Genomic DNA, 22,177 nt, shown 5'->3' on the forward strand with positions numbered 1-22,177 from the left:
TAATAAGTAGAGGGTAGTAGCAGATGAGCACAAAAGTGATAAACCTATACTGTGGTTTAATCAAAACTCTAGCATGTATCAGTGTGTTGGAAAGACTCAACCAACAACTTTCATAATCCTCTTATTTTGTAACTGGAAATGGTATTTGGTTTCAGTAAGGAAAGCTCTCAGCCATAAGTAACAGTCGTCAGCTCAATTTTAATGGGTAACCTTATTTTCTCACACACATAGAAATCTAGAGCAGTGTTGTACAATCTACACTAATAAAAAGAGAAAAATGGTAATTGGTGTACAACGCTACCCTTTTCATTGGCTAATCAGGGCTATATGCAAATTAACTGCCAAAAAGATGGCGGTTAATTTGCATATGTAGGCACAATGCAGGGAGGTGAAAGGGAAAGCAGGAAGAAGTCCCCTGCCACTGACAGTGATCGGAAACCCAGGGGGGAGCTAAGAGCTGGGGGGCAGGGCAAAGGCGGCCCTGGGGCCGCCTTTGCCCTGCCCCCCAGCCATGATCGGAGAATCAGGTGCCTTTGCCGCCCTGGCCAGTGATAGCAGGAAGTAGGGGTGGAGCCAGCGATGGGAGCTGGGCACGGTCGAAGCTGGCAGTCCCAGGAGCTAGGGGCCCCTTGCCTGGGCCTAACGCGAAGCCCACGATCGCGGGGCCGCTGCAGCTGCGGGTCCCCGCTGCCTGGGCCGGACGCCTAGGCCAGAGGCGTTAGGCCTAGGCAGGGGCGGAGCCTGCAACCGCGGGGAGCTGGGGGTCCCCTGCCCAGGCCTGACACCTCTGCCAGAGGCCTCAGGCCTGGTCAAGGGGCTGATCCGGTGATTGGTGATCGGAGGGTGATGAGGGTCAACTCCTCTGGCCGAGGCATCAGGCCTGGGCGGGGGGCCGATCCTGCGATTGGAGGGTGATGGGGGTCAATGCCTGAGGGCTCCCAGTATGTGAGAGGGGGCAGGCTGGGCTGAGGGACACTCCCACCCCCCCCCCCCCGACACACACACCCAGTGCACGAATTTCGTGCACCAGGCCCCTAGTAGAAATAAAATGTGAGGGGGAAAAATCAGGTGGCACAGGTAATAGCAAAGTCTCTAGGAGCCACACTGAAAAAGTAAAAGGAAACACATAAAGTTCATTTTAAATATATATTATATTTAACGCAATGTATCCAATGTATTACCATATCAACATGCAATTCGTAGTATAAAAATAGTAATGACATCATTTTCTTTCTTTTTTCATGCTAAGTCTTTGAAATACAATGTGCATTTTTCATTAACAGCATATCTTAACTTAGACTAGCCACATTTCAAGTGTTTATGTACCAGAGGTAGCTTGTGATGATGATATGGGACCACCCAGGTAAGGGCAATGGCTGCTGGAGTTAGATTCCTAGTTTCCAGGGCATTCCCCATGTATGTAACACCTCAAGTTCACAAAGCAATTACATTTTATCAGAATCACAAGCAGGAAGAGGGAAGAAGCACCACCACCAAAGTCTTTCCCAGAATATCTCTACTTAATTCATGAACTGTGTCCCAGAGTGACACTTTGTCACAGGAGGGGCTGGGAAAGTGCGAAATTAGGTTTTTCTTATTTCCAGTAGAAGTACATGATGAAGAAGGGGGTTGGAGATAGAAATATACTTATTAACCGACTAGGTCAAGCACAGGCACTGATTTAAAACACAAAAAAAGAATACATTTTGAAGCAATAAAAACTCCAGGAATCACAGAAACACATTCTGCTTCACTTTCTGATATTTATATATTTAATTAAATAACAAATAGGTTTTCCTTTCAGAATAATGCCTACTTAACTCATTTAGGCCACTTGCCAACTAATATCTGAGAGGAGAAAGAGACATGCAGCATCAGGAATGAAGTGTCTGGGGAGAAAGTGGGTCTCAGAAGACAAGGGGATCAACCTCACTATCCCCACAGATCTTTCCATGGTGAGGTCTCTGTAAACATAGACGAGTGCCCATATTGAACACCAACTATAACACTATTTGTTCAAATACCTTTTGAGCTAATGTCATTTTAATACATCACAATGTAAATGTATGCTTTTCTTACAGTTTATAATTATTCCTAATCATCTCTTCCCAAAACTAAATTATAGCAGTAAATAGACCTAAACTAATGCAATCTATAATAATAAAAGCATAATATGCTAATTAGACCAGACATCCTTCTGGATAAAGCCGGGGCTGTGAGGGAAGCCAGGGTCCTGGGTGCCAGAGGGAAGCCGGTGCAGGCAGCCAGGGGAAGAAGGGCCTACTCTTACACAAATTTCATGCATCAGGCCTCTAGTCTTACTATAAAAAACTAGGACTCTAACCCCAGCAGCCAATAGTAATTCCATTGCTGTCTCAATGGAAAGAAAGAAGATTTTTAGCTTCAGAAAAATGAGTAATATTAACTTTGACTTAATAAACATTGAAATTTGGTTAACAAGAACTGGAAATACATTATCTAATCATTTATACTGTAAATAGTTTTAATCCCTCTATACAACTGTACAGCTAATAAATGGTATGGTAAACTTAAGTATTCTATTCTAAGGTATTTCTGTATGTTCTCTCTCTTTCCACAAAAATCCTAAAAATATTTTCAATTATTTTAAACTGTGATATGACATGGCATATTTTATTTAACAGTAGAAAATAACTATAATGAAATTACTTTGTATAATGTAAATTGAAGCTGGCATTTTGTTTATTCAGTTTTAAATATGCATGCACACATGCATATGCAGGCATTCATAGAACTAATGTTCTAATTATTCAAACAGTCCACTAGGTCACCTATGGGATTGTGTGAAACAAAGTTGCCATGAACTAGAATATAGGGCACATTACACCAGATTATAGTTACAAGCATAAAATTCCTCAAATGAATATATGAATGAAGTTAAATCATCAGAGAAATTAGGTCAATAGCATAGTCTTTAACTGTAATCTCCTGAGATTTGCATTTTGAAAAGGAGGAGAAATCCTCGGATTCTGCAGAAGAAAGATAATCCCATTAAAACCTCCCTACGCTATACAAGTAGATGAACTTTATGCCACATTATATGAAGGACACATGCTGACCTCACCGGTTTCATGAGATTTTATGATTTTTGCTTAGTACATTAAAAACCAAATAAAAGAACAGTTTGTGCAACCTAATATTACTACTAATACCATTAATATCACTTGAAATCCTCTTTTCTTTTTAAATGCTTGATGGCATGTCAGATGGTTGCATAGCTCCTATATGCAAACAGATGCCTAACTTCTATATTGTATGACAGGATAATAATAGTGCACATTATAAATCAGCCGGTGACTTCTTGGTAACATAAACTCAGTGCATGAATTATCAATGGATCATACTTTTCTGTCATTATGGTACTGAGTCAATATGCACTCAGAGCTGTTAACACCACTCTGGGCTTTGACACACGCCACGGTGTAGGGGCTGCTGATGACCAGCTGATGAATGCTGAGCATAGATCTGCTATGATGCCATTGCCGCGCATTCCTCTGACCTTAAAATGATGTTGTCACTTGAAAATGGCATAAGATCACAGTGTTTTATTTTCAAAAACTGTTGAATTGGTGATTATTTCAAAATTTAAGAGATAAAAAAGAACACTTTCATTTTAATTCATTAAAGAGAATGAGGGAATAAATTTAAATCTAAAAAATAACTATGGCTTTCACCTCCAACACCTCTCCTTGATTTATACACATAAGCAATGGATATTTCACACTGCAGAATTGGATGGCAGTTTAGAGAGCAAGAGAAATTGTACTTTGAACCAACCAAAATTTAAAATTCAATGTTAGATCCTTATTCCTAAGTGCCCTTTACATACTCTATCTTGTAACTCAATCCTCCTCTCTATTTACTCTCTCCCTTTTCTTTCTCTGCTATTCTCTTTGCCTACCCTTTTAGAAGAAAAAAGAAATTTTTCTACATTCTACAGAGAATTTAGCTATTGCCAGCTCCTGTACCCAAACTCAGCCAAGCAATACCTTTTGTATATCCAAAGTCATATTAATGAGCTATGCTTACTCTTGCACCTCTTATGAACATTTGCTAAAATAAAGGAAAAGTATAGTGATTTCATATCCTCATTGATATGGTTTATGAAACCATCCCTTAGAAAGCAAATCTTGACAAGTTTATTTTTAATGAATAATTTTATTATAAATGGATCAAATATTTAAACCACCTAAAATCTAATTATTGTAGTTAATAGTTGTGTTCATGAAAAGCATATATTGATCTAAAATATAATTCAACAACTGTCACTTAAAAACAAATCTAAACATATGAAAATAATTTATATAGTCTAAAATCTGATAAAAATCACAATTAGAATAAAGCAGCTGATTTTAATATATCAATTTTTAAAAAACAATTTACTCAACCTTTTTCCTATAAATGAGATATCAAATTAAAATAATGTTTGGTAACATATGAGGATGATTATCTATAGAAACTTCAAAACGTAAATTATGTATTACATTTTCATAGTTTGAATTGAGTTTATTATATAGAAGTAGATAATTGTATAACTAGCAGCACAAACCCAAACCCTGATAGAATGTAAAAATCATTAGCCAGTAAATATTTCAATAAACATTTATCCCTGTTGATTTCTAGCATCTGTCTGTAAATTCCTTGTACTTTTTGATCCAAGACATGTCCACAGTTTTCATATTGGTTTATGAGGGAAATAAAAATAGATCACCTAACAGAATATCACTTCCTCTGATTCCAAAGATACTGAAAATGAAGTTAATCACTTGTGAAATAAGTCGTCTTGAGGTAGGCATCAATCGTGAATTAATCATTTTTCCTTAAGGCGCAGAAGGTATAAATAATGCTATTATATTTAACACTAGAGGCCCAGTGCACGAAATTCGTGCCCTCAGGTCAGGGAGTCCCCTCAGCCTGGCCTGCACCTTCTCACAGTCCGGGGGCCCGTGGGGGATGTACAACTGATGGCTTAGGCCCGCTCCCCACAGACTTCCTTCGTGCTGCTGCAGAGGCAGGAGAGGTTTCCGCCACTGTCGCTGCACTCGCCAGCCATGAGCCTGGCTCAGGGCTTCTGGCTGAGTGGCACTCCCCCTGTGGGAGCACACTGACCACCAGGGAGCAGCTCCTGCATTAAACATCTGCCTCCTGGTGGTCAGTGCGCATCATAGTGACCCATCGTTCCTCTGTTCAGTTGATTTGCATATTAGCCTTTTATTATATAGGATACTTATACATACGTGATAAACAGAAGAAAATTTTGGAATCAAAAGAGGATGCAAAAATACATCATAAATTTAATAATTGCAACAGATAAAATCCATTTATATACAAAAATTATAGTAGTTAAATCTTACTCTTAAAAATCATGAATAAGCATATATGAATCAGATAATGATAAATTACCTTGGGATTTAGGAAATTTGGGGGTCATTATCAGCAAATACTTTAATCATAATGTATAGAGCCACCTGAAATGCCAATTATTTCAGTAGTCTAATAATAATATTGACATCTTTTCAAATACTTTTCTAGAAATGCCAACTCACTTGATAGCATCAAACTCCAATATGCACTACACATTTTAAAGACCTAACTAGCAATCCATCAAAATAAGTATGCTTGCTTTACAAATAATTTAACAATTATATGAATCAAATCTTTTATATTTCCTTATACTCGTGTCTCCATTTGAAACTTTAAAGAACTTTACATTTAATTTTGTGACCTGAAAAAAGATAAGCTAAAATGCATCTACCAACTAATGAAATTGAAATAACTCAAGCATCAAAGAAAGAGACATTAGTGTAATTTCATAAATGTTAAGTAAATGTTCTTTATTCATTAATCTTAGTTAATAAATTTAGCACTTACAGTGTTATAGGCAAATACATATAATTTTACCTAATTTATATATATACACTAGAGGCCCAGTGCACGAAATTCGTGCACTGCGGGGGGGGGGGTCCCTCAGACCAGCCTGCCCCCTCTCACATACTGGGAGCCCTCAGGGGATGTCCTAGTGACGGCTTAGGCCCGCTCCCTGCTCCCCTTGGGGAGTGGGCCTAAGCCACAGTCTGGCCTCCCTTTGTGGGAGGTGACCGGGCTGATCAGGGGAAGGCACCAGCCCCATCACCCCACTGCTGCAGCCACTGCCAGTCACCACAGCCAGCAAGGTTTCTTCATCAACACGGACTCCAGTCCCTTCACCATGAAAAAATGACAACTTTCTTTAGGCATTTTCAAGATAAGTCTTTCATAGGATATGACATTTCTTTATTATTATTATTTTTTATCCTCACCTGAGGATATGTTTCCATTGATTTTTAGAGAATGTGGAAGAGAAAGGGAAAGACAGAGAGAAACATCAAAGTGAGAGTGTTCCTCTTTGATTGGTTGCCTCCTGCATGAGCCCTGACCTGGGCCCTGGCCAGGGAGGAGCCTGCAACCTAGGTAAAAGCCCGTGGTCAGAACTGAACCCAGACCCTGCCATCGGCAGGCCAAGGCATTATCTACTGAGCCAAACCGGCTAAGGCAGGATATGAAATTTCTTAGCCCTCCAGCAGCAGACCTTCATTTTTTTTCACCAGGAGTGTGGTGAAAAAACCTAGATCACCTTTCTAGATTCTTATTATCCAAGTTACTAAGAATATTACCAGTGGCATACAGGGAGCTTAGCCAATGAGCGGTCAGAAAAGGTGTTTCCTCTATAGTTTACACCAATCGCCGGCTTGGCCGCCCCGGCCCAGGCCTGATGCCTCTGGCACAGGCTTCAGGCCTGGGCAGGGGACCCCCATCACCCCCCAATCACTGGCTCTGCCCTTGCCCAGGCCTGACGCCTCAGCCAGAGGCGTTGACCCCCATCACCCTTCAATCACCGGATTGGCCCTTCACCCAGGCCTGATGCCTTGGCCAGAGGCGTCAGGCCTGAGCAGGGGACCCCCAGGCCCCTCCAATTGCTGGCTCCACCCCCTGCCTAGGCCTGATGCCTCTGGCCCAGGCTTCAGGCCTCGGCAGGGGACCCCCATCTCCCTCCCATCGCCAGATCAGCCCCTCGCCCAGGCCTGATGCCTTCACCAGAGGTGTCAGGCCTGGGCAGGGGATCCCCATCTCCCTCTGTTCTCTGGCTGGGTCCCCTGCCCCTCCGATTGCCGGCTCCGCCCCCCGCCCAGACCTGATGCCTCTGGCCCAGATGTCAGGCTTGTGCAGTGGACCCCCATCTCCCTCTGATCGCCGGATCGGCCCCTTGCCCAGGCCTGATGCCTCCGCCAGAGGTGTCAGGCCTGGGCAGGGGACCCCATCTCCCCCCAATCACCAGCTTCTAGGTGATTTCTGAGGCTTCTGGGGCCTGCCTGCGGCCCGGGATGGTGGCTCGCATTGGCGGCGCTACCCCACTCTGCCTGCAGTATGCAAATTAACCGCCATCTTTGTTGGTGGTCAATTTTCATATTGCACTGATTAGCCAATGGGAGGCAGAGCGAAGGTATGGTCAATTACCATGTTTGTCTATTATTAGATAGGATATCCATATTTTAATTACCCTTATCTCCATAAGGTTACTGAGGCTCAGAAAGTTTAGGCAACAGCCCCACATTCATGGAGCAAGTCATGGTGGAAAGTCAGGAGTTTGACTCCAATGCTATTGCCCTTAGCCATCCTTCTAGAACCCCTCACATAAGATTTTGATAGAGGTATAAAGTAGTTGTTCCAACAGTACCACTTTATAAATATATATGTGCAACAACCATCAGTTCAAGTTCCTCTAACTACATCACCAAAAGGAATACATGGTAAAGTTTATGAACTGACAGACTAGATCTATCACATATCCTTGATTCTATAAAATTTTTAAGTTCCAGCATTTTCTGATTTTTGTCTTGTTAACCAAGTCAAAGAAACCCTCCCACTTCCAATCAGTGCATTTCCTGAGAACTTATCCAGTACAAGAGGAATCGAGTCATCTGATGATTGTTTTGGTAGCACCAGTAGTTACATTTTAAGTAAAATTTGCATTACTAATTATGAGGTAAAGATTATTTCATATTTTCATTAAAATGCAACATTGAAATAAAAATTATACCATTTTCCTTACCTATAACAGGTTTTATGGCAGTTTTCATCAGATAGTTTTAAAGATTAGGTGTGAAGGGAGAAAAACCAAGATGGCGGCAGAGGTAGGTAAACACCGGAGATTGCTGCTTAGTACAATCACTTCAAGAATACAACTAAAAGACGGAACGGACATCATCCAGAACCACAGAAAGGCTGGATGAGTGGAAATTCTACAACTAGAAGGAAAGAGAAAAGCATACCGACACTCAGAGGAGGCGTGGTGTGGAAGTAAAGTACAGAGGTACGGAGGCACACGCGGAGAGGGCTGGCAGCTGAGGACACGGTTGTCTTTTTCAACTGGTAGGGAGTCTCAAGCTCTGAGCTCCAGTTCCGGGCAAGTCTCTGGGGACCCAGACTCATACGGGAGAAACTGGACTGTCTGGCATCGGTTGGAACTCAAGGGCAGCTTTCTCTCGGAGGTGCTTGCAGCGATTGCCAGGACACTGAGAAGTGGGGCCTCTGAGGGCAGCCATAGCTGCTTGCTCCACCCTGTTGATCCCCTGGGACCCCCCCACCCCACCCAAGCTGTGTGTGCCGGCTTTTGCATATGAAAGGCCTGGCACATTGCAATCTGAAAATTACCTAACAAACTGCAGCTGGCCCAAGGCCCCAAGGCAACTCACATTGCTTCACAGCTGAGCTCCTGCTGGGTAGCCTCAGGAAGAGGCTAGATTAGCACCTCCTGAGAGATCCAGGAGTCAGTGTGCCCAGTGGTCAGAGTGGGACCATCCAGATTGCAGCTCCTCGGATCCATAAAAGACACACTCAGGGTGCAGACTCAGTGAGCACCAAAGCCCCATTGAAGCAAGTCTTGCCCCGGAGGGGTATCTCCAGCACAGAAATTCTCCCACTGCAGACACAGCTGATTCTCACAGCCAATTGGCCTGGAGGACAATTCCTCCCAGTTATACCTAAAAAAATCAAGGCTTAACTACAACAAGACTCTGCACAAAGCCCACAAGGGGGTGCACCAAGAGTGTCCACCTCAGGTAATTGGGGAGGCTGAGCCACTGGGCCCTATAGGACACCTAGCACACAAAGCCACTCTATCAACACAGGGAAGCAGCCAAAATGTGGAGACAAAGAAACAGGTCACAAATGACAGAAATGGAGGAAAGCAAACTACTGGATATAGAGTTCAAAACCACACTTATAAGGTTTTTCAAGAATTTTCTATAAACCGCCGATAAATTTAGTGAGACCCTCAAGAAATCTAGTGAGACCCTCAAGGATATGAAAAAGGACCAACTAGAAATTAAGCATACACTGACTGAAATAAAGAATATTATACAAAGTTCCAACAGCAGACTAGAGGATCGCAAGCATCAAGTCAAAGATTTGAAATACGAAGAAGCAAAAAACACCCAACCAGAAAAGCAAAATGAAAAAAGAATCCAAAAATACAAAGATAGTGTAAGGAGCCTCTGGGACAGCTTTAAGCGTACCAACATCCGAATTATAGGGGTGCCAGAAGAGGAGAGAGAGCAAGATATTGAAAACCTATTTGAAGAAATAATGACAGAAAACTTCCCCCACCTGGTGAAAGAAATAGACTTACAAGTCCAGGAAGCACAGAGAACCCCAAACAAAAGGAATCCAAAGAGGACCACACCAAGACACATCATAATTAAAATGCCAAGAGCAAAAGACAAAGAGAGAATCCTAAAAGCAGCAAGAGAAAGACAGTCAGTTACCTACAAGGGAGTACCCATACGACTGTCAGCTGATTTCTCAACAGAAACTTTGCAGGCCAGAAGGGAGTGGCAAGAAATATTCAAAGTGATGAATAGCAAGAACCTATAACCAAGATTACTTTACCCGGCAAAGCTATCATTCAGAATTGAAGGTCAGATAAAGAGCTTCACAGATAAGGAAAAGCTAAAGGAGTTCATCACCACCAAACTAGTATTATATGAAATGCTGAAAGGTATCCTTTAAGAAGAGGAAGAAGAAGAAAACGGTAAAGATACAAATTATGAACAACAAATACACATCTATCAACAAGTGAATCTAAAAATCAAGTGAATAAATAATCTGATGAACAGAATAAACTGGTGATTATAATAGAATCAGAGTCATAGAAAGGGAGTGGACTGACTATTCTTGGGGAGGAAAGGGGTGTGGGGGATGCGGGAAGAGACTGGACAAAAATCGTGCACCTATGGATGAGGACAGTGGGGGGTGGTGAGGGCGTAGGGTGGGGTGGGAACCGGGTGGAGGGGACCTATGGGGGGGAAAAGAGGAACAAATGTAATAATCTGAACAATAAATATTTAATTTAAAAAAATAAAAATAAATTTTTGGAAAAGATTAGGTGTGAAGACTTACAATAGTGCTGGGCATGTAATAGGCACTCAATAAATACTTGCCTTTCTATGTCATGATAATTATGAGGAAGAAGAAAAGATGCATGGAAAAGGGCTGTTGGGTACAAACACAAAAAAAGAAGAAAGTATATTTCAACAGAGAAATAACCTACTTAAATTCTTTTATTGCAATAACCAGGTGCTTTATAGCACCTGCAAATGGGTGATATTTCCAAGGAAATAAAGCTGTTTCACATTGTTGCTGAAACATATCCAAACTCATGTGGCTTAAAGTACAAATCATATTTTCTCCCTCCCACAAATCTCTCACTTACTCCCTTTGCTCATAGAGCATGGTGCCTACACCATTTCCTGTGCTGTGACCACTTACAGTGGATTAATAGTGCCCCCCAAAATATATGTCCGCCTCAGAGTGTGACTTTTTTGGAAATAAGGTATTTGTAGATGTAATGCATTAAGATGAGGCCATACTAGACTAGTAAGAACTCTAAATACAACGACCAGTGTCCTGATAGGAAGAGGAGAAGACTCCCAGAGTCACAGGAAAGAAGATCATGTGAAGACGGAGGCAGAGATTGAAATGACACAACTACAAGCCAAGGAACACCAAGGAAGGCCATGAGCCGCCAGAAGCCAGGCAGAAGCAAGGAAGGATTCTTACCTAGAGGCTCCAGAGGAAGCATGGCCCTGCCCATGCCTTAATTTCAGACGTCTAGCCCCACTGTGAAAGAATACATTTCTGCTGCTTTAAGCCAGCACATTTGTGGTATTTTTTTTATGGCAGCCCTAGGTAACTAATGCACCACCTTTGCCTATGCACTCCCATTGGTACCCTGCCCTCTCTGTACGTCAACACAGACCTCATTAACTCCTGATCTTATTAATCAACTCTCATGTCATCAGCTAAAGCCTATGAACCTTTCCCTTATAATTTAGCAACAGGTTGTCACCTCTTTAAGGGCAGAGTCATGTCTTATCATTGTTTATCCTCCTTATGTCCAGCACTTAGTAGATGCTCAATAAAAGTGACTAAGTCCAAGACATAGGCTCTAAATAAGGTTAAGAACACAATTCCTGGAATAAAACCACTAGGTTTCAAATCTTGGCTTTGCTGATTACAATCTATAATGTTGAATAACCTCTCATATATCCTCTCTGTGTCCCACTTGACTTATGTGTAAAATGGAGGTAATGGCAGTACAAATGTTATAGGGGTTGCTCTGAGAGACTGAGTGAGTCAACACCTAGAAAGCACTTGAAAGGGTTCCTAGCACATAATAAGTACTTGAAGCTATCATTTTTATTATAATCTTTACCATATCCAGAGAAAATACATATTAAAATGCATCTGCTTAAGACAGGGTGCCAACAGATGGCTGGAAAACAAGACAAAAATGAACAAAGTAAACATAAAGAATTTAGTCAAGTTTTTTGCTCTCCAAAATCCCCAGTTATTTCCTGTAAAAATCATAAAAGGCATTGATTTTGGAAGAATCAACTAAACATTTCTTTTTCTAGGAGTGTGTTGGTTACTTGATGGTATCAACTTGACTAGGCTAGGGGATGCTCAAATAGCTGGTTAAACATTATTTCTGGTGTGACTATATGTATATTTCCAGCCCTAGCTGGTTTGACTCAGTGGGTAGAGTGTTGGCCTGGGGACTGAAGGGTCCTGGGTTTGATTCCCGTCAAGGGCACATGCCTGGGTTATGGGCACGATCCTCAGTACGGGGTGTGCAGGAGGTAGCTGATTGGTGATTCTCTGTCATCATTGATGTTTCTATCTCTCTCTCCCTCTCCCTTCTTCTCTGAAATCAATAAAAATATATTATATAAAAAAAGAATGTTTCCAGTAAAGTTTCCATTTGAATTGGTAAATTAAGTAAATATCACCTTCACCAATGCAGGTAAACTTCATTCAATCCTTGAGAGCCTGAACAGAAGAAAAAGGGGAAGGAAGGGGAAATTTGTTCACTTTGCTTGAGCTGGAACATATCTTCTCTTGCCCTCAGATATCAGCACTCCTTGTTCTTGTGCCTTCAAATTGGAACCCGGATTTATACCACTGCCCTCCACACTCAGGTTCTCCAGATTTTCAGTCCAGACTGAATTATACCACCTGTGTTCCTGGTTTACCAGCTTGCAGACAGCAGATGACGACCCTTCTCAGCTTCCAAAACACCATGAACCAATTTCAATAGTAAACCTGATTGATAGATGGATAGATGATGATGATGATCATAGATAGATAGATAGGTAGGTAGATAGATAGATAGATCAATAGATCCTATTGGTCTTGTTTCTCTGGAGAACCCTGATTAATACAATAAATAACCCTACTGTTCTCAGGAGATATTAGCCAAAATTGCAAGTATCCTCATATGGTCTGTTAATCTCAAAGCCCTTTGTCTCTACTCAGGAATTTCCCTTCTTCACAATATCTTCTCTCTTTTCCCCAAAGGAGTCCTAGTCCTTCTTTCAAGCCCAAACTCCCACTTGCAGCTTGATTACTTTCCCAATTACTCAAGCTCACCTTAAGCCTTTCTTCCTGAGAAAAATCTCTGATACACCATAATGAGATAGGGTATGTGGTGAAACAGCTGTAACCAATAAGAACTACGGATAGTCAAGGAGATAGTAAAACCAATCCCCAACAGATTTATGGCTTAGAACTGGCAGAGACCAGCTCCATCCAACATATCAACTACCAATAATTTCACCTTACTGTGACCCCTAGCCTAATTATATGCTCATTAGCATACTAAATGACACACCTTGAGAAGATGGAAACAGAAAGCCCAGGTAAGGAAACGAATGGCCCTGGGGGCTCTTCTGAGAAGTCTCTACTCCTTTCTCAAAAAGATCCTGAATATTCCTCCCCTCCTTGAATGCCCTCCCCCTGGTTAAATAAACCTCAATAGAGGAAGCAAAGCCTGCTGTAGCGGGGCTGCTGTGTCTGTGAGCAGCCCACTCGGTGTCACTGCTTCACTAATAAACCCACTTTCACATTAAAGTGGGTTTATTTGAATTCTTTTTTGTCCAAAGCCAGGAAACCACGGTGGGTTGAAAATCCTTGGGGCCCCAGATGCCCAGAACACTTGCATCAATAACACATAATTCAGTACAAAGTCAAATATTGATAATCTATCATTTTTATGTACGTATACTATCTTCCCACCAACTTGTAAGTTTAGAAGAGAATCACTTCTTCACAATTTAGCAATGGATAGGCTCCAAAGTCCATTCTCTTGGTTTTCCTTATGCGTGTAAAATAGTATTTCTTATATAATCACTAGAGGCCTGCTGCACAAAATTCGGGCATGGGGGCATGGGGGCGGGGGGTTCCCTCAGCCCAGCCTGCCTCCTCTCACAGTCCGAGAGCCCTCAGGGGATGTCCTACTGATAGCTTAGGCCCGCTCCTCTGCAGGAGGCCACTGGGCTGATCAGGTGAAGGCGCCGCCCCCATCACCTTGCTGCTGCTGCTGCCACTGCCACTGCCAGCTGCCACAGCTGCCAGCCCTCAGCCCCCGCAACTGCCAAGGTGTTTTCATCAACACATGTCTCTTCACCACAAAAAAAAAAAAAAAATGACAACTTTCTTTAGGCATTTTTAAGATGTCTCTTTCATAGGATATGATCTTTCTTTCTTTCTTTCTTTCTTTCTTTCTTTCTTTCTTTCTTTCTTTTTGTTATCCTCACCTGAGGATATTTTCCCATTGATTTTTAGAGAGCATGGAAGAGAGAGGGAAAGACAAAGAGAAACATCAATGTGAGAGGGACACATAAATTGGTTGCCTCCTGCATGAGCCCTGACCCGGGCCCAAGGAGTAGCAGCCCCGGCAGCGGCTGCTGATCAGGCCCTGCCTCTCTCTTTGGGCCTCACAGCAGCTGCAGGGCTGCTGGTCAGGCCCTGCTTCCCTCTCTGGCCCCTTGCAGCAGCCACTGTGGCTGCTGATCAGGCCCTCCCCCAGCACAGGCACATGGAGGCCCCCAACACTGCAAGTCCCTGCCCACCCTGCAGGATCAGGCCTAAACTGGCAGTTGGACATCCCCTGAGGGGTCCCAGATTGGAGTGCGTGCAGGCCGGCCTGAAGGACACCTCCCCCCCACCCCGTGCACAAATTTCGTGCACCGGGTCTCTAGTCTATATATATATATATATATATATATATATATATATATATATATATATATATATATATAAAAGTCTAAGCGACTGAATGACCGAATGACCAGTTGACCAGTCACTATGACAGGCATTGACCACCAGGGGGCAGGCGCTCAATGCAGAAGCTGCTCCCCTGTGGTCAGTGCGCTCCCACAGCCAACCTTCCGTGGCCAGCAGTCAACCTTCTGTGGTCCCTCCTCCAGCCAGCCACCCGTGATTGGTCTAGACTAGACGGAGGCCAGCAGGAGGTTGGCCAGCTGCAGAAGTTTGGCTATGGAAGCTCACTTACCACGTGGCTGGCCAATGGGAGGGACCCCAACTGTGAACAAATTCATATACTGGGCCTCTAGTTAAATATAAGAAAAAAATTATGAAACATAAAACCAAGAGGAAAAGAAACAAAGATTCCTTTCTTTTAAAGCTATTGAAAAGAACTATCTAATGAACAATATAGTTTACTATTCTGCTGAAAAGCCTGAATATGAGTAAGAAAGTCTATTCCATAAATTCTGAAATTTGCTTAAAAGAAACATGTATTAAACATGTTTGATTTAAAAAAAAACTATTATCTATAATTTTATTCCTGCTGCTTTTCCTCAGAGAGTGATGATTAAAACCAATTCTTTAACCTTTTAAATTACAGGAAAATGGGCAGTTTAATGACACATCATGGGGTAAAGTACAGTGGGAAAACAGCTGCAGTGTTTGGAATTCAGGTTTAAAAAAAGCAATAAAGACATTACAGAGAAACAATATATTCATCAAACCAAATTAGCTGTTAAACAAAGAAAATATTCATCTATACTTGTTTAATTTGATATTTTAATTAATTAACAAACTTAGGAAAAGACTCAAAATATCCTAAAGTCTATAAACTAATTTTGAATTAGAATAATGCTTCTCTTTACTAAAATGCAAACTTTTTGACAACAGAGTATTGTCATGTTACCTATTCTACCCTTATCCCCTAATGCAGCCCTTGGAACTTGTGCTGCCACCAAAGAGAATTCAAATATATGACACCACCTTCCATCTGAACCCAGAGAGGAATCATGAAAACCTAGTGCAGTAAAAAAGAGAGATCACTGAAGCAACATCTTAAAGTTCAGCCTTTTACTTATTGGACAGCCCTTAAATCTACATCAATGAAGAAAGAGTGGCATTCATTCATTCATGTATAATGATTTATTGCAAACCCATTATTCTCTGAGCTCAACTCTAAGCCCTGGAGATGCAATAGTGCACACGTGGAGGGCTAGCCTTAGGTCCTAGCATCCGTTTGAACAAGAGAGGGGGCAGGGTTTATGGGTAGAGGTGCGCACGGGCTGCATGTTTGGGTGGTTTAGAGATAAGGAATATCTCTTTAACTTGCTTCTATGTTCCCAGTGAAATAAGAAGCAGACTCGTCAGCTAAGAGAACAAGAGAGTAGAAAGGAATGTGGGTTTGAGAATAAAGAAGAAAGCACAAAGCAGCCATCTCAGACAGTGGGAGAGCCTAAGACTGGGAAATGAAGTACAACTTCCAAGCGCCCAGGAGTCGTGAGTTAATGAAAATGCACTCAGCGTGGCTGGTTACTTCCCTTCAGCCACATTCATTGTTTCGGGGCAGACACAGAGCCAGAATCATATTTAACAAGAATTTTGGTTTTACCCTACACATATCACAGATAGAGAAGAGAGTAAATAAATAGTCAGTGTGTAATCAAAGAGTTCCTCAAATGGAAAGGAATCGTTCTAACATTACGTGTAAATTCACTCAACAAAAAATTTTATTAAGATCAATTTAGCCCTGACTGGTTTGGCTCAGTGGATAGAGCGTCGGCCTGCAGACTGAAAGGTCCCAGGTTCAATTCCGGTCAAAGGCATGTACCTTGGTTGCGGGCACATCCCCAGTAGGGAGTGTGCAGGAGGCATCTGGTCGATGTTTCTCTCTCATCGATGTTTCTAGCTCTCTATCCCTCTCCCTGCCTCTCTGTAAAAAATCAATAAAATATATTTTTTAAAAAAGATCAATTTATTTCTATCTTTATTTCCATTTATCTGTTGGCTCATATTCATTTAATGTTATATGTTGCTGACATCTGACACTTTGTAGTGTACACGGGAACTTTGTCTATTTAAAAAAAAATAACTTAATAAGCCATTTAAGAAGAAATGAAAGTACAAGAAGAAATAAAGTTATCTGCATGAAAATCAAATAGGAATTTTGGGACGAAGGAAAGAACAGGGCTGAACTGAATGGCAGAGGCTGGAGAAACTACTCTTTTGTGGAAAAAAAAATTTAAATGATAAAAATCTTGTGGTTTAGAAGCACACACGTGGCAGGGCAAGGTGACCTCTCATCAAAGGCGGTAGGGTTGGGAAGTCGGGGCTAGAAGTAAATCTGATAATTTACAAAAATCTTGAACACACCAATGGCCTACAAAGAGTGAAATGGCAATTTATATTAATCTTATGCAGCTCATAACACCCAGGGTAACAGTAACATTATTTTTCCCGGGAGTTGTATAATTCACATTCATGAAACTCTGGTTTTTTATCCACAAAATGAAGGTTATTAGCTAGAACATCCTGTAAAACTAAGGTTTTCCAGGAAAAACATGGTAAATTAACCTCTGCCCCTTCCCCCCAAACTAAAAGCAATAAAATGAATGTAGCCCAACTTGAGTTCATTGCTACATCCTTAACTGCTCTCTGTTCCCACTGGGGTCTATGTCTTAATGGAGAAAGGGCACCCCTCCAGCTGTCCCCATAAGCTTGTGTGGAATGATCATTACTGAGCGAGGGGGGCATCAGGCAGCAATCCCACGACGGTAGCTCTCCAAAATGCAGCGCTCTCTGAATCAAGTCACTGGCTATGTGGCCAGCACTCCCTGCTGGCCCTAACCAGTTATTTCTGCCTTGAATGTATAATTTTCAAGCCTTGTGTAATTAAACGAATATGAAAACAGTGTTCTAAAAGGTTAATTGCACGGTACAGGAGTACATGTTATATTACTGGCTCTTTGATTACCTTGGACTTTTAGCACCACTTCTTGAAAATGTAAAGCTGCATATTTTCCATTACTAATTAACACAGAAGTTGATTAAAAGCTATGCAATTCATCTACTAGATGTAGCATCTGGGTGAAGGATTTAAGAATGAAGATAGTTTCCAGGTGAAATAAAACAGATTCTTTAAGGAGAGGAATCTTATACATCTACTATATTTACAACACTTTTATCAAGACATTAAAACAGAAGCAGATGCTTCTCTGTAATTTTAAAATATTAGTTACACATGGTATAATGCATTGCAGAAAACATAATAATAATGGATGATAGTAGAAGGCCAGGGCACTTTTCTCTTGGAGTTGGATACAGAACAGATCCCAAATATTTTTGAAGTTAAACTTAAGACAGATGGGACAATTCGAATGTGTTGCAAAGTGAATAGTACACTAGGAAGATAAGAAAAAGTATCAGTTTTCTTACAAATATCAATGTTGAGGGGATAGTATAACACATATAATCATTGTTAATACGTATGAATTATTTAAAGCATCAATATTGTAACTTCACTTAAAATTTTCTTGGTGATGTGCTTATACTACTTACACTTAAAAGCCTGTTCTAAATCTGTGTTGTGGGTTCATGCAATGGAAGAGTTGTGTAGCTATGACTGGACGGAGTGAAGATGGGCTCTGTGAACTAAGCACTTGACCCCAGTGGTTATTATCCAGGCAACACAAATTGAAAAACTGCTCTGCACCAGACACTGGACTAAATCTAGGGGATACAGAGACAGCTCTGTGCACAAAGTAATTTGGGAGAGCACTGCAAAAGGGCGAGGGGATCTCTCATCAGATCCACTATGGGCTGGAAATTAGAGCCAGAAATGAACTCGAGGTTCACAGAAATCTTGGGCACACCAAGAGCAAAATGGCTGTTTGTGGAATTAACCGTCCAGTGGAGAAAACAGCCATATAGAGGAATAAGCACATCATAATATAATAGAGATCTTATTTCAGATGTATATGAGGCAGCATGGGGGCAAAGCAATTAAATTTGAAGTTGGAGAGGCTGGATACAGCTTAACCAAGAAAGAAGTGGCACTCAGAGCGTATTTAGAAGGACAGGAAGGAGAAGGGCATTCTAGAGAAAGGAGACGGCACTGAAAGTAAAGGCACAGCTTGAAAGAGCAGAACCCTCTACCTCATAAAACCTTCCAAAGCTATAACTTACCTCTCCACAGCAAAGCAACAGGAAAAAAAGGCTTGACGTGCATGTGCCATTTCGAATACACATCGAATATCATACATAAGGTTAAAAAAATGCAAAAGTGGTTTTGTGATATTGCCCTGTTCTTTTAAAAAATCTGCAAAGCTCAGGCTCTGCATGATTAAATTTTGTACTAGAAATAAAGCAAAAGTTCTCTTTTATTCCCCTGAAACATATGTATTTCTGTTTTCTGATTCAAAAAGCAAGAAACATTTATTATTAAAAAAAATGCATGGGCCATGAGAAAATATAAAGAACATTAAATCCAGCCTCCCAGAAACAAACAATGTTTGAGTTTTTGTGAGTGTGTAGGTAAATGTGTGTGCATTCATGAATGTAGCCCCACACTTGTACAAAAAGGTTTTCTTCGGAGTTATCTATGTGTCGGAAAGGTGGTCTTAAGTGCATAGTCTTTCGAACCTCCTCCCAACAGCGTAAGAATGGACCGTGGGCCTGGAACACTTTCTTACCGTGAGAGAAAGAGCCCTCACACTTGGTGCTGGACCTTTTACCTTCCGTGGGGATGTTTTCCCTGTTGCCATCTCGGTGTGTGTTCCTTTATTCTGTTTCAGTATTGTGTCATCTGGCACTTGGCCAACCCCATTGCTATGTCTGTGCCCCTCAGGGCGGGGGCGGGGCCCTTCCCCGAGAGGGGTGCATGAGAGCAAATTGCCCTCTGTTGGCTGGGGAAAACCACAGGCCTTGGGAGACCACTGCCCACCACTGAAGTTGGTCTTGCTCTGTCTCTTCTCCAAGTAAAGCCATGTCAGTCCAGAGCTTGACTGCTTCATGTGTGACTCCAATTTCAAGATGCAACTGGCAGCAGTGTTTAGAGTGCTATTCCTGGCGGTTGGCATAATGATGATCTTTGCTATCTTCCATGTAGTTGGAGTCTTTCCCTGGGACTAGCAACTCATGCATGATGTTCTGCTCAACACCATATTGCACATATCAGGCGGTGTCAGCTAATGACTCCTAAATAAGCATTGTTCCAAACCTTAAATCTATGCCCTGTGGATGAAGCTTGGGCACAGCCCTCCTCCAGTTCCCAGTGGTTTTCCTTAGTGCCTTTCCCTCCATGTTTTAGCCTTTATACATTTTCTCCGATGGCTGATAGAAAATTCAGACCCTTCTTTATTTTCCACAAAAAGATCTACGTTATACAAAGCATCTGGGAATAAAATAGACTTTATTGACGATTTAACAAAAAGACAAAAAACAAGTTAACATCAGAGCAACACCATTTGAATCAAATGTCAGACATCAAAGTTTCCAAACAGACTTTTGGTAAACCCACTACTGGGAAATTTGCACTGGCCCTTAGTTGTAAGCAATCCTTTACTCACAACATCTCACTGGACCTTCTGTCCTCTCATTCTCTTCAGTCTTCTCTGTTCTCATGTTGTCCTGTAGAGCGGATGGAATAACCCTTTTGATTCTTCAGTTCTCTCGAGTCATTCCACCAGTTCTCACTTTCTAGCATAGATTCTCTCACAAAGTGTTCCTTCCTAACCAGGAGAATCAGTGCAAATTGTTAGTACATGTTAATTTTATTTGTAGGTAGGTTTAATATCACGTCATATCATAATTAGATCAACAGTTTTATTTTTAATGACTGCATAATATTCCACATTTATTTAACCTATCCCTTTTCATAGCTTAATAATTTGTTTTCAATCTGTCCCTACTTCAATTAACATCTTTGCATAAATATTACAAGTATATTCTTAGGTTATTTGAAGAGTAAATGAAAATTTTACTTAATAAATCCCTGTCATAAAATAGAGTCGGCAGATGATTGCTCCTCCAAGTGAAATGATCTGATCAGTCACTTTTGCATATTTATTTTTAAATGTATCCTTCCTCTTCCTTCTCTTCATATTTGTCTGTTTATTGATCCCAGAAGCCAGGCCAATCACCTATGAAGTCATAATCAGACATAAGAATCCTACACTACCAATATGTCCATTGAAATATTGGTGACACATATTTCTACAACTCTTCAAATTATTTTCTTTGAAAATGTGAAACTTTAAAAATCTAAAACTTTAGAAATGGAACCACTTCTATTTAGAATGGTAAACTGATCTTAAATTTCAGCCATTAGCAACTACTGTTTAATCTAGACTTGGGTTATCCAAGGTCTAAGTTGCAACTTGTTTTTATTTTCTAAAACATAGAATTTTCAGAGCCAACATTAGCATTTTTATTAAATTATTAGCCAGGGTTCTCCAGAAAAATAGAAAAAACCAATTGGTTACCTATTCCTATATATAGGTGATCCTAACTTCTTCAGAAGTCATTATTGATCCCATCTTTATGTCTCCATATTTATTTTTGTTATTTGTTTAAGAGAGTTCACTTTTCACATTCCTCTTTAAACAGGGTGCAAATTTAAAATAGTCAAAACTCATCAAAGTGAATAAATATTGATTATATATTTTTTGCATTGCAATGTAGGAATTTTAGAGAAAACTTAATAAGTTTCTTTCTTGTGCTGCTTTTAGATATCATTTGAGTCTGATATCAACATTATCCTAGCCGGCCTCCCAATTCTTTCTGATTTTGAAACATGCCTACTTCATAAAGAGGCTTTGAATCTGTTTTATGTCTTTGCAATTTTTGTAGATCAAATGTCTCAAAGAATTTTGCGTAAAACTGTTTATACAATTATGATTTTCCTAATTACCACACCCCAAAGCTCAAAAGAAGCATCCTTTTTGCCAATTACTCATAATTAGTTCCAGGATCTACAATAATCTCAAATCCTTCATGTCCAACATTGAATTAACCTTTCCTCATTCTTACTCCTTTCCTGGTGTTTCCATGTCTATGTAACGCACCACCACTTACAGCTGACCAAGACAGGAACCTGGAAATTGCCCTGGACTCTGCTTCTCCATTACCACCTTATTCTATCATTCACAATAAATGCTGATTTCACTACTTTGAGAGGCTAAATCTATCTCTCTGATCCCACTGTTACTATCTTAGTTCAGATCTATGTTGTCTTTTGCCTCTATTTTATCACAAACCACCTGCCTCCTTGCCTCTAATACTTAACTTACGCACTTTCTCCCATCCCTTCTCCTATCCATTCCCCACTCAATAGCAAAGTCAATTTTTAAAAAAATAAAAAACAAAAAGAATGAACAAACAATGCATTCAGATCATGTAATTCTACTTAAAATTCTTGAATTGTTCTCCATTTCCCACAAAATCAAATCCAAGCTCTTATCACAGAGAGGAACTCCCTTATAACTTAGCCACTATG

Source organism: Myotis daubentonii, chromosome 3, assembly GCF_963259705.1.
Source record: "Myotis daubentonii chromosome 3, mMyoDau2.1, whole genome shotgun sequence".
Lineage (NCBI taxonomy): Eukaryota > Metazoa > Chordata > Mammalia > Chiroptera > Vespertilionidae > Myotis > Myotis daubentonii.